Source organism: Parasteatoda tepidariorum, chromosome 12, assembly GCF_982258835.1.
Source record: "Parasteatoda tepidariorum strain Cologne lab strain chromosome 12, Ptep-v5.0, whole genome shotgun sequence".
NCBI lineage: Eukaryota > Metazoa > Arthropoda > Arachnida > Araneae > Theridiidae > Parasteatoda > Parasteatoda tepidariorum.
Window position 1 is genome coordinate 17,777,491 of NC_141766.1, and position 16,858 is coordinate 17,794,348.

General features: G+C 31.2%; 1 long non-coding RNA gene across 1 annotated transcript; it reads left to right on the top strand.

The window, feature by feature from the left end:
- The first annotated feature begins 4,162 nt into the window (after window positions 1-4,162).
- On the top strand, window positions 4,163-15,776 carry LOC139427212 (uncharacterized). Its single transcript, XR_011638348.2, has 3 exons — window positions 4,163-4,230; window positions 10,234-10,369; window positions 15,647-15,776. It is a non-coding gene; the product is annotated as an uncharacterized LOC139427212 (long non-coding RNA).
- Window positions 15,777-16,858: the final 1,082 nt, after the last annotated feature.

Genomic DNA, 16,858 nt, shown 5'->3' on the forward strand with positions numbered 1-16,858 from the left:
AGTAGTAAAAAATGTGTTATTATTTATTACTCTTCGTCTTGCGAACAAAAAAAAAAAATTAGTAATCTTTAGCAATGCTGATGAGCAATCCTCAACATCAGATATGGAAACACTTCTCGATTCTCCGATAATTTTTCCTGAATTTCTGTTATTCCGCTTTTTAAACCTGTTAAACTGTCATTCGAGCACATAAATTTATTCTCACAAAATCACGGCAAATTCATCGACATTTGTCCAGATAATGGAAGATTACAGCTTCTTCCAATGCTGAACCACTACAGTAATGCTTCTTCAACATTCTTGTGATCTGCTTCTCTCATCTTTTTTCTGCCATCTAAATTTTTTTCATGAGCAGAAATTGTTAATTGCCTCTTTTTCCATAGGTTACAAACTGTAGATTTGGATAATTTATATTCCCTGCAAATATCAGCTTGATTGCATCCATTTTCAATTTTTCTGATTATTTTTCTGATTTCTTTATCATCAATGGAGAACGTTTTACACTTACTGCTTGCCATAGTTAAATTTGAGACACTTGTTTGCTGGCTTCTTTTAACTGAACTGAGAGCAAAAAGGAGTTGAAATGAGGGCCTTATCAACACAGATTAGTGTTCAACTCTTTGATCAATAATGAATAATTACTCATTCCCTCTGACAGAAAATGTATATTGATCCCACTGACACCTTACAGGTGCTTCATCTGCCTGGGTTGGAAACAACTGTTTGGTATGTTTAGGGATGGGAAAGTCAGACAAAAGAAACAAACAAGAAAAAATGCTTATCGCTACATTCCCCTCTATAGATGGTTTTGAAAATCGGTATGTGTATTTATTTGGAAGTAGAAATTTCAAAATTATTACAAAAAAAAAAAATGAAGAAAAAAATCAGTCGAAGACAGAAAAAAGTTCATTATATCCAACTTCCTCCCTTTTGTGGTTCACTATATCCACAAAAAATAACATTATACGTGTATAGCAAGGGACGGGACCAAACATTTCGTTCACTATATCCGGGAGTTCACTATAAAACGTTCACTATAGTGGGGTTTGACTGTATAAAAAAGGGGAAGTAGTGCGAGAATAGGAAAAGAGAAAGAAATTATATAGATTGCTTCTCGTCATCATGTGATGGAAGGTCTGTTTTTACACATTGTTTTGGTTCATCCGATGCTTTAACCCTGTTCACCGGTTCGCAAATAAATGGTCGTCCATAAATAAAAAATTTTTTGCATCTAATGAATATCTTAAATATTCAATTTTGAAAAGATTGCGACAAGAAATGCTAATTTGTTTGCAAGTAGCGACGGGAAATGTTGACTTTATTATTTATATTCCTTGGAGGAATCTATCGTCTGGAGCAACAAATGAGCTTTGAAAATCTTTCTTTTTCAAGGTCAGTTTCGCATTACGTCAAAATGTGTTATGTTGCTTTTCGTAACATTTGTTTACTGTAAGGGGTTATACATAGTACCTTTGCAACAATTTTTTTAAATAAAGGTATAATCATTCATTTTGAGGATGCTTTACATGCTTATTTAACTTATAATCAATAATTTGTCTTTAAAAAACAATTAAGCTGTTTAAATTTTTTAAAATTTTAAAAAAAGTTGAAAAATTCAAAATTTTTAAATCTCTAAGGATTTTTTATTTTAACTTATTTTTCAAAATTTTTTTTTTCTTAGTGTTTACAATATTCTTCTTAACAATTTTGTGCATTCATTTATTGATATATCAATTAGAGTATTTTTTATAAAATATTTTGTAAAAAAGTAGAAAAAAAGGGTAAAAATTCCTGTTAAGTATATATAACATGCTGTAAAAATTGTAATACCTTATGCTTATTCCATGCACAGTTTAAATAAGTGTATTATGCTTAAGATAAAAAAGTTTACTTCAAATCTTTATCTTAAATAGAAAAAATTCCTTAGGGATTTAATCAAGATCAAAACACAAAATTATCATTTATGAGAAAAAGCCCTTTAAAGTTTGTCTACAGAGAAAGATTCTGTATTAGGACAATCTAAAATCATTCATAACTTTTTCAAAAATATAGATAGAGACATGATTTTTTTTCAGTGCACTTGAAATAGTTTGAAGTTTTATTATAAGCAATAAAAAAAAATTGGTATTTTTGTCATTTTTTGGGTACTGTGACCCCTTAAGTATTTTATTTTATAACCATCATTGAACAACCGACCCATTTGTTCAACTCTGTAGCATTGCAATTTTTTACCTAATCCAGAAGACAAGGGAACTCCTGAATCAAATATTGAGAGAAATTTGCCCTCGAGGAGGACTTTCTTGATGGAACTAACCCGTATTTGCGTTATGTGGAGAGGAAATACGTGTAAAATCCTGCGGTAAGCCTGACGGTAAGGGGACTCTAACCCATGATCCGTCTACCATTGAGTATATTTTACGTCAGCTCTGTGGTCGATATGAGCCGGGTGCGGAATTCGAATCCAGTTAATCGCATTGGAAGGCGAACACACTATCCCCTGAGTCACTACTGCTTTACTTTAAGTATTGGAACGAATCACTGTTGCCAATACAGCTCCTTACAATGAATTTAAATTTCTTCAAATATTATATATATATCCTGAGAAATTGATCGCAATCAACCTATAATAGTTTTTATCGACACTTGTGATACTTCTCAGAACACCTCGTGACTTTAACTCTTTTTGACGAGTGAGTAACTACGGAACTCTAATTGATGATCGAGCAACTACGATTCAGAACTATGGTTCAGAACACCAGCTGTAAACGCATCTCAACGCATCAAAATTACTATTACATTAACCAAAGTAAACTTCGAAGAATTTGTCACAAAAATAACCACGTCATTTTTTGATTTGTTAACAGGCAATGCATGCAAAAAATCCACACGATTTCTCGCCAAGTATCCTAGTCAATGGAAAGAAAATGCTCTAGTTATCGAGATGCTGAAGATTTGCTCAAAAATGGTAGTTGTGAATGATATTGCAGAACGGGCAATAAATTAAACACAAAATCACAATGAGACTTTTACTAAAGATAAAGAGCAAAAGCAGTACCTCTTTAAGTTGTAAGTCAAAGAAATGTTTGTGAAATAAATATTATATCACAATTTTCTGTCTTATATTAAGTTTTTAAGTTGTGATTTACATATGTTATATTTAATTCAAATGCCAGTTATATATGTTTTAGCGAATAGCTCCAAAGAAATTCAAGCGATTGAAGGGACCTCAAAATATTATCTAAGTCTGCTGAAACTTCGTGAACTTGATTTTTATATAAGTAGACAAGTTTCATCAGCCTTTTTCTGGACCACCCCCTAATATATATATATATATATATATATATATATATATATATATATATATATATGCACTACATAAAGTTACTCATACAAAATACTTTTTGCTCAATAAAATATAAATTTTTCAGAGTTATACCCATGTAGTTCGAAAATGATGCAATTATCAAAGCAAAGTAAAGCATTCACATAAAATGTTTGCACAGTTTTACTTTTAAATGATAACATTTGAAAGAATATAACAAGAATTAAAAAAAAAGAATATACCTTTAACTATTCAAGAAAAATAAAATAAAAAGATAAAATTGGTGAATTTTATAAAAACAGAAATTAAAAATATGTATATAAAAGAAATAAAAAAATACGCAAATATAATCAGAAAAAAACATTTTTAAGGCAGTGGCGATATTATTTAAATACTATCATAACCGGATGTTGGAATCATATGTCAGTGATAAAAGCTAAAATACACCTGAAAAAACAAAATTTTTGTAAAACTTGTTGCATAATATTGTAAACAGAAAATTTTAATTGCTTCATGGTGATTTCATATGGAAAAAAAAGAACTCTTGAAACATAAGGTAGCTAAAATTTGTGAATTGATGTGCCAGGGATGCATTAAAATGAAAACTAAAATTACTCACATTCAAAAAAAAAAAAAAAAAAAAAAAAAAAAATAGTTTATTTACTTGAATTAAGGGTCCCTCGTGAGGGTCCCCCTCTATCCGATCCTGACTGTAGAAAATATTTTTTACTTATACAAGTTCAGCTTATTAATATAAGTAATTCTTTTTACACGTTCAACCTTCAGTGAATGTAAATTTCTTACATAGACTGTGTGCTTAAAAGATAAAAGTTACCGAATGCGAAAGTTGAGTGCGAAATTATCCAAAGTATACTTTTGTACGAAGAGTATCAGCAGCTTAAAAGGAGGTAAAAAAATACTATGTTATAATAAAATTTATAAAATAAATTTAAATTATAAGATATGAGCTTAAAAGATAATGTTATTTTATGTAAAAATTATTTCGGTTGTACTTCTGTAAAAAAATTATTCAAAGAGCATTTCTGTACCAATTCAGTTGTGGGCAAGGTTGTTAATAGTTGTATCTGAGGTAATTATTGTAATATAATAATAATTTTTATAAAAATAATTGAACAATGAGGCATAGTTTCTAACTGCACGTTAGTAACTTCTTATTTTGACATAACTCAAAATCCGCGTTCCGAAAATTGACTTAGCTTGGAATGCTCGATTGAAAAAAAAATGGAGTAAGTAAATTTACATAGTTAGGTTTTAAAAAAATTAATATAGTTAAAATGACTTTTTAAGAAAATAGAAAAATCTTAAAATGTCCGTTAAAAATGAATATTGCTCAAATCGTACGTTTGAAAAAGTGGATATGTGTGTTTAAAAAAGTAGACGCAGCTCAAAATGCGTAATGAAGAAAATGGATATAGCTTGAAAAGTGTGTTTGAAAAATTTATATAGTTCAAAATGCACATCTAAGAAAATGCGCATCGCTATATTTAAGCAAATAAACACATCTATTAAAGAAAATGAATTTAGCATTTGATTCCATGCAGCAGTATTATACAGCATTTAAAAAGGGAAGGTGTTTGTATCCAACCAAAAGTTGTACTAATTGTTGTAAAGAAAAAATTTATAGTCAAATATTTGTTTTCAATATAGGGAATTTTTAAAATGTTAATTTTTTCGATGTTAATAAGTTCCTTTTAAAATCAATATATCGTAACTGAGCGTTTTATCCTGGACACAGCTCGAAATGAGTGTTTAAGGAAATGGACACAGCTCGAAATGCGTGTTTAAGAAAATGGACGCAGCTCGAAATGCGTGATTATGAAAATGGACATTGCACAAGTCTGTTTTTCAAACTTCTCTTATAACATTTTTTTCTTTCTTTAAAGAATAGATTATTGAATTCAAACAAATTCGTTATGTGATGTTGTCCGTTTGTCAAAATCAATTAGTATATATTTTTTTGAAAAATAAGTCTTTTTTGAAAAGACATTAAAAGTCTACAGTTCCTTTCACGAGGTTGTCCCAGATTTTTTAAGTTTAGAATAGTGGTAATAAATTGACGTTGTTCGAACTTAAATTTTTCAAAATCACTTAATCGTTTAGTGTTTTGATTACGAAAAGATGTCCGAAAAGTTACATCTATGATATTACCCATCCACTCCGACCTCAGGAGAATTTGCCCTGTAAGGATTATTCTTAATATTTCAAAATTAAAAGGAATGAAAAGTAAATACGAAATTCCTTGTTTAGTTTTTAAATTTGGGTTGAGCATTGAAGAAAAAATGCGCATTTTCTGCTGTGTCAATTTTCTAAAACACGTTTTTCGAGTTGTGTCCACTTTCTTAAGCACACATTTTGAGCTCTGTCCACTCTGTAAAAATTGTGGTATAATATCTCTCCGAATCCGATGTTGAGCAATCCTAAGAGTTTTGTGAAAGAAGGGTGTATGATATCGGAAATGCAAAACAGTTACACCAAGATTACTTGCCTTTGCACCATAGGTTAAATATTTTCCTTCCGAAAATTCCAATGTTGGTGTGTTTTAATTTCATCTGTAATCGTTTAGTTGGCGAGTGTCTGCGGCTCTTCTCAATATTGCTTTTTTATCTGCTGATGAGCATGTATGCTCTAAGTCGTGTAAGAAGGATATTTTAATTTTCAAGTCTATGTAAAATGTATTAAATACTGTATAATTTCTATTCGCTTCTGCTCTGTCAAGCCTAGTTCAAATTTGTCCTAATATATAGAGAGATAAAAATATTGAGAAGATGTTGGTTTGTTTACATGTTTACATATAGCCTTCTTTTGTCTGGATTCAATTGACAAACTCGTCATAGCCTTTTTAAAACAAGGTAAATATCAATCCTCTTTCCTAATTGAAAAAAAATTGATAGTGGTCAATCATTTGACAAGTAATTACGATCTTTTTGTCGGATTGATTTGTCAAGCTATTGATATAAACAGTTATAAAATACGAGCATGTTAGTATCTAGTAGTAGTTACATTAAAGTCAAGTTAGTCAAGTCAAGTTAGTTATCTAGTAGTAGTTACTATAGTAGCAGTTTTACAATTTCCACTAGCAAAATAAAGATATTTATGTTATAGATAACAAAAAGTTAAGATTTACACAAATCTCTCAGTTGCATTAAGTTATTTTATAATATTTAACATCTATTCGCTTCGATTTTGCAAAGCATACTTTGAATTCACATTAATATTCTCTCTGTGCTGTGTGTATGTTTGATTAACGTATGTTGTTGTTGGCGTATGCCTGTTTAAGGCACAGGGGTGCAATTGTTCTTGCTTCCAATGGCGCCATCTATGGCCAAGAATTCGACTTCTGCTACATCCATCCGTCACGCCCGTAACGTATAATTTATTATAAAGAAATATTGTATGTATGCAACCTAGGTTAATGATTCTTACTTTATATTGTATCGTAAAAATATTTTTATTGACTTTAATGTGCATCATATCCAACAGTAATAATACATTTTATTGTTACTGAATGACAAACATGGTGGCGACTACTTTGCAACAAACAGTGTACAGTCCCTGGCCATATTATTAAACGCACTATAAGATTCTGCGTAAAATTATAATTATCAGGGGGTACTATACAGCTGTAACGTTTTTACTTGGATGAAACTGGTCTGCATTTGTTAACGCTCCTGTATTAATTGGTTAACATTGTAATGCAATATGCTAAAAATAAATACAAATAGGAGGTATATAAGTATATAAAAAAAATCCCCCGAATAAAAGCCCATTTCATGTATGTTTAAATATAAAAGCATTGCATATAAATTCGTGCAAATCATGTAATTATTAAAAAACTACAGCGCGTCTAATAATTTGATCTAATTATTATAATATACTAATAAAATGCTTGTTATAATAAATATTCCATATTTATATGATATATCATCTAATTTACCCATTACTTAAAAAGATCACACAAAAGCTTTGGCAAGCATACTGGGACGAAAATGAAAAAGGCTATACAACAAAATCATACTATCCTAAAGTAGACACAGACCGACTCATAGGCCATCCAGCAGCAATACAATTCCTTACTGGGCATGGCTTCTTCCCCTCATTCTTACACAGGATGCAGCGAATAAACACAGACACACGCCCATGCGATGACACAGGTACCCCAAGTCACTACCTACATGACTGCCCACTAACTGAATCGTACCACCTCAAAAAACCCAATGAACAAGGCAGAACGATATTTGCAGACAGTTTCAAAAACAAGCATATTATGCAAAAACTAATAAATATTCTAGCCATAACCAGGAACATCACAGACAATATGTCATAAACCTAATAATAACTTTGTAAAAATACTGGCAGCAAATACAATCACGAGGTGTCAGGACTCCAAGCAAACCATTGCTGCAGCATAAAAACATACTCTGGCCCCATCCCTGACCAGCAAACACTTGGCAGGCAGTCAGTCAACACAAGCTGTTGTCCGTGAGGCTAACAATAATAATAATAATAATAATAATAATAAAAAAATCAATGACCAAAACAAACTGAAACCTGAAATTGACAATAGAATCAATATGGCCAACAGATGTTTTTTTGGACTAAAAAGTCAACTAAGATCGAATTTTATTAGCCAAAAAACAAAACTAAAATTATATAAGACACTCATTCTGCCTGTCTTGCTATACGGAAACGAAACCTGGACTTTAAACCTTGACGTACAACGCCCGATAGAAACGTTTGAAAGAAAGATACTTAGAACTATCTTTGGTGCCATACCAGAGGGGGAATGTTGGCGAACACGGTACAACTTTGAACTTTATGGGCTCTATAAACATCCTCAAATTATGCAGATAATCCGAAGCAACCGACTAAGATGGCTCGGACATATATGGAGAGGCTCTGAAGATAGCCCTGTAAAAATTGCCACCTTCAAGAACCCTCAGGGGTCCCGCTCTAGAGGTAGACCACCTACTCGATGGCTCAAAGACACTGAAAACGACCTCAAAGTCCTGAAACTTAGGAACTGGAGGGGAGTTGCCATGGACAGAGGGAGCTGGAGAAAGGAGGCGTGCTGTTGAGGCAGCCAAGGCCTGCAAAGGGCTGTTGCGCTCCTGAAGAAGAAGAATAATAATAAAAAAACAACCTACAAGCTCGATCTACACAAACAAGAGATGGCCTAACTGTCTATAAACGCACACACAATAATACACTTATCTATATCATGATCCACCAAAACACTGCCTTAACTACTACTACTCATAATAAAAATAGGTAAAACACACAACACAACATAAACAAAACATACGTATCACACAATCAACCACGGACTGGCTCACAATAGCAGCCAACGTGACTGATCACCACGCACGCCACACCACTGACCCTGCTCCCAGTCCCCGGGGACAGACAGTGAGTCCGGAGCTTTTCAGCTACCCGTGATGGCCATTTATGTTAAATGTAAAAAAAAATAATAAATAAATAGAAAATAAATAAAAAAATAAATAAAAATAAATAAATAAATAAATAAAAAAAATACCTGTGACGTGACTAGCTATTTTATATTGTACTGTTATTGTCGATGTCCATCCTTTGAGTCTGTAATGTAACGCTGCTAGTTTATCTATGTAAAATTAAATTGTCGCTACTAGGCCGGGATAGCCTGGTCAGTGAGTGCCGGGCCCATGTGCAAGAGTTCGTGGGTTCGGTCCCCGCCGGTCGAAGACTCCCCGTGTAGTAAATGGTGACTGATGCACGTTAAATCTGTCGAGTCTCAAAGTCCTCCATGTTCCCATAACAAATCAATACCTCTGGGGGTACCGATCCAGGAGTTTCCTTGTCTTCTGGATTGGTTCAAAATTACAAGGCTACGGCGTTGAACATTAGTAGTCGTAAACCCCAAAATTGGGTCGACTGTTCAATGGCGGTCATAAAATAAAATGAAATTTACCCATTGTCAAATATATATTATATATCTTCTAATTTAACCAATTCATACACTAACGTAGACAAGTGCAAACCGGTTTCAGTAGCATAAAAACAATAAAGCTGTATAGTATCACCAGATAATTAGGATTTTTCATAGAATCTTATAGTGCGTCTAATAATTTTGCCATGGACTGTTAAAGAACATTCTTGGTGCTTCACTACGCCAAGAACTATCCTTGGTTCTTGGTGTAGTAGAACACTTAGTTGAACACCATTTTAGTGTAAAGTAGTTACCACTAGTTATGGCGTTGAGATGCACTAAAATATTTTACAGTGTAGTATTAATTGGGTATTAATTATTGATAAAGAACTTTGCATTTTTATTCAAATTTCATAATTGATGACCTAATAAGCATGAGCTTAAAGGGGAAGAAATATACTTCAGGATGCAATCCGACATAAATCGTGCACGGTAAAAAGTTTAGTGTACTTCAACGCCAAAAAATAGCTTCAACTTCTTTACATCAGAGATGTGAAATGAAACGCCATACATAACTCTTCGATCTAGTGTTTCATTACACATTTTTTTTATTTACACTTTTTGGCTTTAAGAAGCAACCACCAGTTTTGTTATTGAGTAGCACTAAAATACTTAATAACAGTAATATAATATACACATAAGAGTCAGTAAAGTTCTTTTTGCAATACAATATCGAGTAAGAATAATAAATTTAGAATGCATTTCTACACTAGTTTTTAAAAATATTTCGTAAATCAACCAAAAGCCTAGCACAAAGAGAATATTAAGATGAATTCGAAATAGGCTTAAAAGAACGGGAGTTGACAGAAATTAAACAGTATAAAATAAATTAATTCAGTTCTCAGAGATTTAAAAATTATAATATAGTTATCCTTATAACACAATTAAAATCATACATGTATATTTTTAAGGCGAATTTTTGTTTCAGTTGATGAATATCAGCTTAGAAGACAACAAACTCCCGCCTGCTCATTCTGGATTGTAAACAATTCTGACGAGATTCAAAGTGCTCCAACATTGGTGTTTTCGGAATTGAAAATAATTCTCGTATGGTGTAAAAACGTGTGAGTAAGGCGTAAGTTTATTTAATTTTAAGAGTTAAGATTTAAAGTACACCCGTTAAATTGTATATGAACGATTGTTATGATGTTCCCCTTTACACGATATATTGAGTACAACACCAAATTCGTAGAGACATTACACCACAATTTTCACAGTGTAGACAAGTTCTGACGAATTTCAATTCAAGGCAAAAAATTGTTCTAAAGTAATCAATATGAAACCTAAAGCAAACTAAATCTCTTCCTTGAATTCTACAATTTCTTTTGTAACATGAGATGCGTTTTACACTTTTTCTTTTAAAATGTGCATTATTCATTTTGTTTCTTCAACTTTATATCAAAAACTTTTGTTTGCTGTTGTATTCTCCGTTATCGAACTTTATCACTTATACCGAAAAGCGCGTATTATGATTTTTTTCAAAACCCAAAATATTAAGTTCATAAAAAGCTGTTACAATGCTTATTTATTAAACAATTTTTTTTAAATTCAATTTGAAAAATATTGGGATTTTTTGGAATAATTATTTTTTGCATAATTCATATTTATGAATTAAAAAAAGTCAATTTCTTTAAAAGCATAAGCAACAAATAAATTTCAGTTTACAAGTAAAAAACTTTACGTTTAAAATTTAAAGCAATAGAAATAAAAAATTATAATGAAATGTAACATTTAGAGCTTTTGAAATCTACACTGTGGAATCTGTAGTGTAATACTTACCTAATTTGATGTTAAAAAACTTCAAAAATTGAGTGAAAGATTACTTTATTTCAAGTCAATACAGAATCGAGTGTTCTTATTCACTTCAAAAAGTGCAGTTATATAACACCATTAGTTTATAATGCTCGTTATTAAAGATTGTTAAGTTTTTTAGATTTCCATAAATTTGGCGAATTATTAGTGTATATTTCAACCAGTTAAAGAAATTTTGGGTATGAAATAATGATAGGGGATATTTCAAACTTATAACGAATGATTTTGGACCGTTATTCGAAGTTTAAAGAAGAATAATTGCGCTTTTTCAAAATAATGAGAAGATGGCGGTTTGTTTATATGAAGTCTTTTTTTGGATGGATTTAATAGATAAACTCGTCATAGCCTTTTTAATACCAGGTAAGCTTTAATCCTCTTTACTGATTGATAAAAACATTGATTGTGGTTCATTATTTGACAAGTAATATAAATCTTCCTGTCGGATTGATTTGTCAATCTATTCATATAAATATTTATAAATGTATATATGTATGTTTATAGTTTTAGTCACAGAAGAGTTTCATAAATCTACCAATTGTATAAAATAATTTTTTAATATTTTACTTCTATTTACTCCGGTTTTGTTCGAATTCATAATAACATTCTGTCTGTGCTGTTTGTATATTTGAATAACGAACTAATTTTATTAAGAAATATTGTATAGATATATCCTAAATTTTAGACTCTTCCTTTATTTTGTATCATAAAAATAACAGTTCTGACTATTATGTGTATCATATCTTACTGTAATTATAAATTTCAGTGCTACTAAACAAACATGGTGGCGACTGCTTTACAACAAGTAATGCATAACAAAAATTATGGGTGTTTCAATACACCTAGAATGTGTGTATCACATGGTACAAAAAAACATTTTATTAGAAATATCTTACAATAGCAAATTCACATATCTAAAGGTACAAGACAAAATAACGTGAACACTTCTATACGTAAGCAGGCTTTCTTTTAGCAGCAGATCTTTCGGAAGATTTTACGTGGCGAAACTGTTGGCACAATTTAAAAGATCATGTTTGAAGTTTGTAGAAATGGTGTCATTTTTACTAAAATGAAAGTTGCATCTACCAAAATGAATGCAGGCTGTTAAAAGCTTCTTTTTTTAATATCACTATAATAGTAAGAGAATTCTTATGTAAATACCACAATCCTATAGAATGATTTCAAAACTGCTGGTACTAAAGCTGAAAATAAGTTACTAATTTCCTCTCCACATTTTGGTAATTCCGAATTTTTATAGGTAAAAATGACGCGTTTTTGAAAACTGCAAGCATGATTTTTCAAATTGTGCAAATAGTTTTGCCAAGTGAAATCTCCCCAAAACATTGCTGCTAAAAAAAAATTGTTTACATAGATTTAGTACAGAAATGTTCAGATTATTTTGTACCGTACCAGTAGACATTTTAACCCATTCATTAAGGGATTCATTAGCTTATCTTAGATTCAGATTCAGATTAAGTTTTGAATGGATGAGGATTATGGAAGAGTAACCAACGATAAAGCAAAATCATTCTGAATTCAACTCTTTTTTATACCTTGAAACTAAAATTTGTTTTATATTTATGCTATAAAAAAATTTGAAATTTAAATATTTTGCTGAAAAGCTTAAACTTTATAGGATCCAGGATATTACAAAATAACAAGCGTTCACAGCGCTGGTCCTTCAATTCCAAGATGTCTCCCTTGTAGGAGTGGACTAGTCCACATCTTTTGTTGGTGAAGACAGTTAAAAGATGCATATGGAAATCGCAAACTAATATACTTTACTTTTTTATAACAAAATATTTTTATAAGATTTAAAAGCATTCTCAGTGTTTGTCTCACTTCGCATTAATTTTATTCATTGGAAAATTTCAGTGTATTTCAACACCAAAACTAGTGGCAACTACCTTGCCCTGAAATGACGTACAAAACTGCTATACATAACACTTGAATCTAGGTATTTCACTATACCAGAAACCGAGGATGGTTTCTGGTGCAGCGAAACACCAAGAATGCTCTCGTTACTCTACTTAGTGTAACAACTTACTATAGCGTAACAGCTTACTAGTGTAACAACTTACTAATACTTACACTACTTAGTAAGCAACATTCAAACTAAATCATTTAAAATTCCAAAATTTTTTACCTTGAAACCAAAATTTGTTTTATATTTATGCTATGAAAAAATTTTAAATTTAAATTTTTTGCTGTAAAGCTGAATCTTTAGGACCCAGGAGGCAATATTACAAAATAACAAACGTGCGGCACTGGTCCTTCAATTCCAAGATGTCTCCCTTGTAAGAGTGGACTATTCCATATCTCTTGTAGGTGGAGACAGTTAAAAGATGCATGTAGAAATCAAAATAAAAATATTACCTTTCTATAACAAAATAATTTTTATAAGATTTAAAAGCATTCCGAGTGTTTGTCTCACTTCGCATTAATTTTATTCATTGCAAAAAAATTCCAGAGTATTTCAACATAAAAACTGGTGACAACTACTTGTCACTTAAATGAGGCACAAAAGCGCCATACATAATACTTGGACCTAGATCCAAGTATTATGTATGGCGTTTTTGTACGCCATTTATGTGCAAAGTAGTTGTCACCAAGAACCGAGGATGGTTCCTGGTGTAGTGAAACACCAACAATGTTTTTATTACACTACTTAGTGTAAAATACAATTTTTTATTCAGTTACACTAAAATTCATAACTAAATTAAGATATAGTACACATAAGTACAGTTATTTTTATGTAAAGCAAGAATTATTAATTCATATATATATAATATGTCTTAAAGTAAAATCAGCGTGTTAATATACGTAGCTAGAGAAAATATATTAGTATGAATTCGAACTAGGCTTAGCAAGATCGCAGTGGAGAAAAATTAAATACTATAAAATATTTAATTTCTCTCTTTCTCTGTATATATTGAATGCAATTGACAGACTTATGTAAACTTTTTTATGAGAATATAATTATGTTAATTAAGCAACTAAAAACATATATGCCTTAAATAACAGTTTTCTTCTGTTTTTGGCGAAATGTTCAGCAACATGCAAGGTGAAAACGAAATTCCACTTTCTCGTGCTCAAATTGTAGTGATATTCGTTGTCGTCTTTCAAACGTAAGCCAAAATTGGCGAAAATAATTCATGAATGGAGTATATGCATCTGTTCTGGGTTAAGTTTTCTCATTTATTGGAGTCTAAATTTAACTACACCCTTTTAAGTATGTAGGAACGTTCGATTCAGTTTTGACTTGAAGAAGGACAATTTTTAGAGTTTTTCAACACCAAATTCGGATAGGTATTAAGGTACAGTTTTTATAACGCATTGTAATATTAATTTATTTTTCTCCAGTAGTCAGGGTAATTTTTTTTTTTGACAATAAATTTTACCAAATTTCATTGTCACCTCTAGTCCATAACAAGAGGGTTATACAAAAGTAATGACCCTCTTATACTTAAAATAACATGAGTGCAAGGATTACCAGGAAATGGATCTAACTCTTAGAAATATTTTAGAGTAAGAAATACAGGGCAATGAACTTTATCCTTAAAAACGAGAATGTAAGGAATAACGGGCAATGGCAATTAAATTAAAAAATTTTAGTGCCGGGAAAGTATGCACATATGGCACTTTAGCTTAAAAAACTCATCAGCGACTTTAATATGATGCATTTCCCTACATTTCAAAACCTGTAAAAGAAAGTAACCCTTTTTTCCGAAGATAGGCAGCTTGGAATTGAAGGGCTTGCGTTGAATGCTTGTTGCTTCGCTATCCTGCTTCCACGAGACCTTAATATCTTTCAGTTATACGAAAAATTTATTTGGTAAACATTTGATCACAGTGACAAAAATGTATTGAAAAAAATTTTTTTTTTCCTTATGGATGGTTGACAGTGTAAAGGTATGCACAGATGGTGCTACTGGTTAAAGTTCACCGTAAGACTTCCAGGATAACACTCAAAACATGACAAACCTTTCACTTTAATTTTGTTGAGATATTAATTTTTTGAATTTATAAATTATAGGAAATTCTTATGAATGGTAAAGATACGCGCAAATTCAAACATAATTCACATTAGTAAAATTTCCTAGAATATTAAGCCTGTTCACATATCGCCTCGTAAGCATAATATAAGCGGAGGGATACACCGGAAGTTTTCTTCCGGTTTTAGGAATCTTGTTATTGCTTATATTCAGTCAACCGTCCATATAGTTCGTCTAAAGTAAGAACTCCCCTAGCTATTCGACTGGACTCGTGGTGGTGACTATGGTAACGAGGTATAACTATTGAAGTCATTGTTTAGGACAGGTTTTGTCTCGGGTCAGCGAGAGGGAGGGAATCTTTTTTTTCGGTCCATTGTGTTAGCCCTAGAGTGAAGAGAAGCTACCTTTCCTGAAATGCGATTTCTCGCTTCCATAACAGCAGACGGCTTAAGACGACGGGGGGAGTTCTTACGGTAGACAAACTATACACCTAACATTTATATTTTAAAAAAGATGCTTTTCCCCTTTAATTTTCAGTGTCATTCCATGTCACCGATAGTTGAGAGTGAAGAGTTATGGAAGGAGGGAGAAGTGAGAGTATCTATATTGATATCGGTACGGAATGTATTTTATTCTTAATATTAATCACTCATAGATTGATTTCTTTATTATATAGCTATAGATATCTTGGAGTAGATATTTGGAATAGATATAGATATTTGGATAGGTATAGAATATTTTGGAAAAGTTTCGGAATTTTTGTTTGTTTCCCAAAGGAAAAGAATTTGGTACTTTATATTAAAAAGTATTTTATCATATTAGATATATGTCAAACATTGATCAATTTGTTTCTAATCGGTGACATGGAATTCTAATTACGAGTTTCACTTAATTAAAATTCCATCTCACCGATCGTTGAGAATGAAGAGTTATGGAAGGATGGCGATGTGAGAGTAGCTATATTGATATCGGTGCGGAGCGTATTTTATTCTTAATATCAATCACTCATAGATTGATTTCGTTATTTATTGGTATTGAATATTTTGGAGAAGTTCCGGAATTTTTGTTTGTTTCCCTTAGGAAAAAAATGATACTTCCTGTTTAAAAGTATTTTAAGTATCATCATATTAGCACCATATTAGTAAGTATCATATTAGTTATATGTCAAACATTGATCAATTTGTTTCTAATCATTAGAATTCTTTTGTTTTTCTTAATTTTAAATGCAACATTGAATAATTTAATGAAATACATTACAAAAATGAGTAAAAATAAAAACATAAATAAAAAGGTAACAACCAAATAATAAATAAAGTGTATTTAACTACAAAAATTACTGACGAAATAAATGAAAACAAACACATTGACTGGATGATTTCATAAGGAAAAAAAATTGGCTAATGCAGGGTGTTCCATAATAACCGCCCTTATGTTTTTTTAATCCTTGTCAAAAATAAAGCAAAAAATGTACACATTGGTGGCCACGAATTAGTACTTATGTGAAAAAAAATTATATTGGAATATAATGAATTACTACTAAGGAAGCAGAGCTAAAAGTAATAAAACCTGTTAGATTACCAGAAGAAAAAGGAATAAGGTAATAATTTGAAACACGTATAAATTTAATCAAACTGTTTTTAATGTTTTTTGCTCAGTTTTCTGAAATAGTTATTTGTCAAAATTTCTTAATCTGTGTGGGTTTTTCTGATTTGAAATATTAATATGCGATCCCTAATGAGTATTATTTTT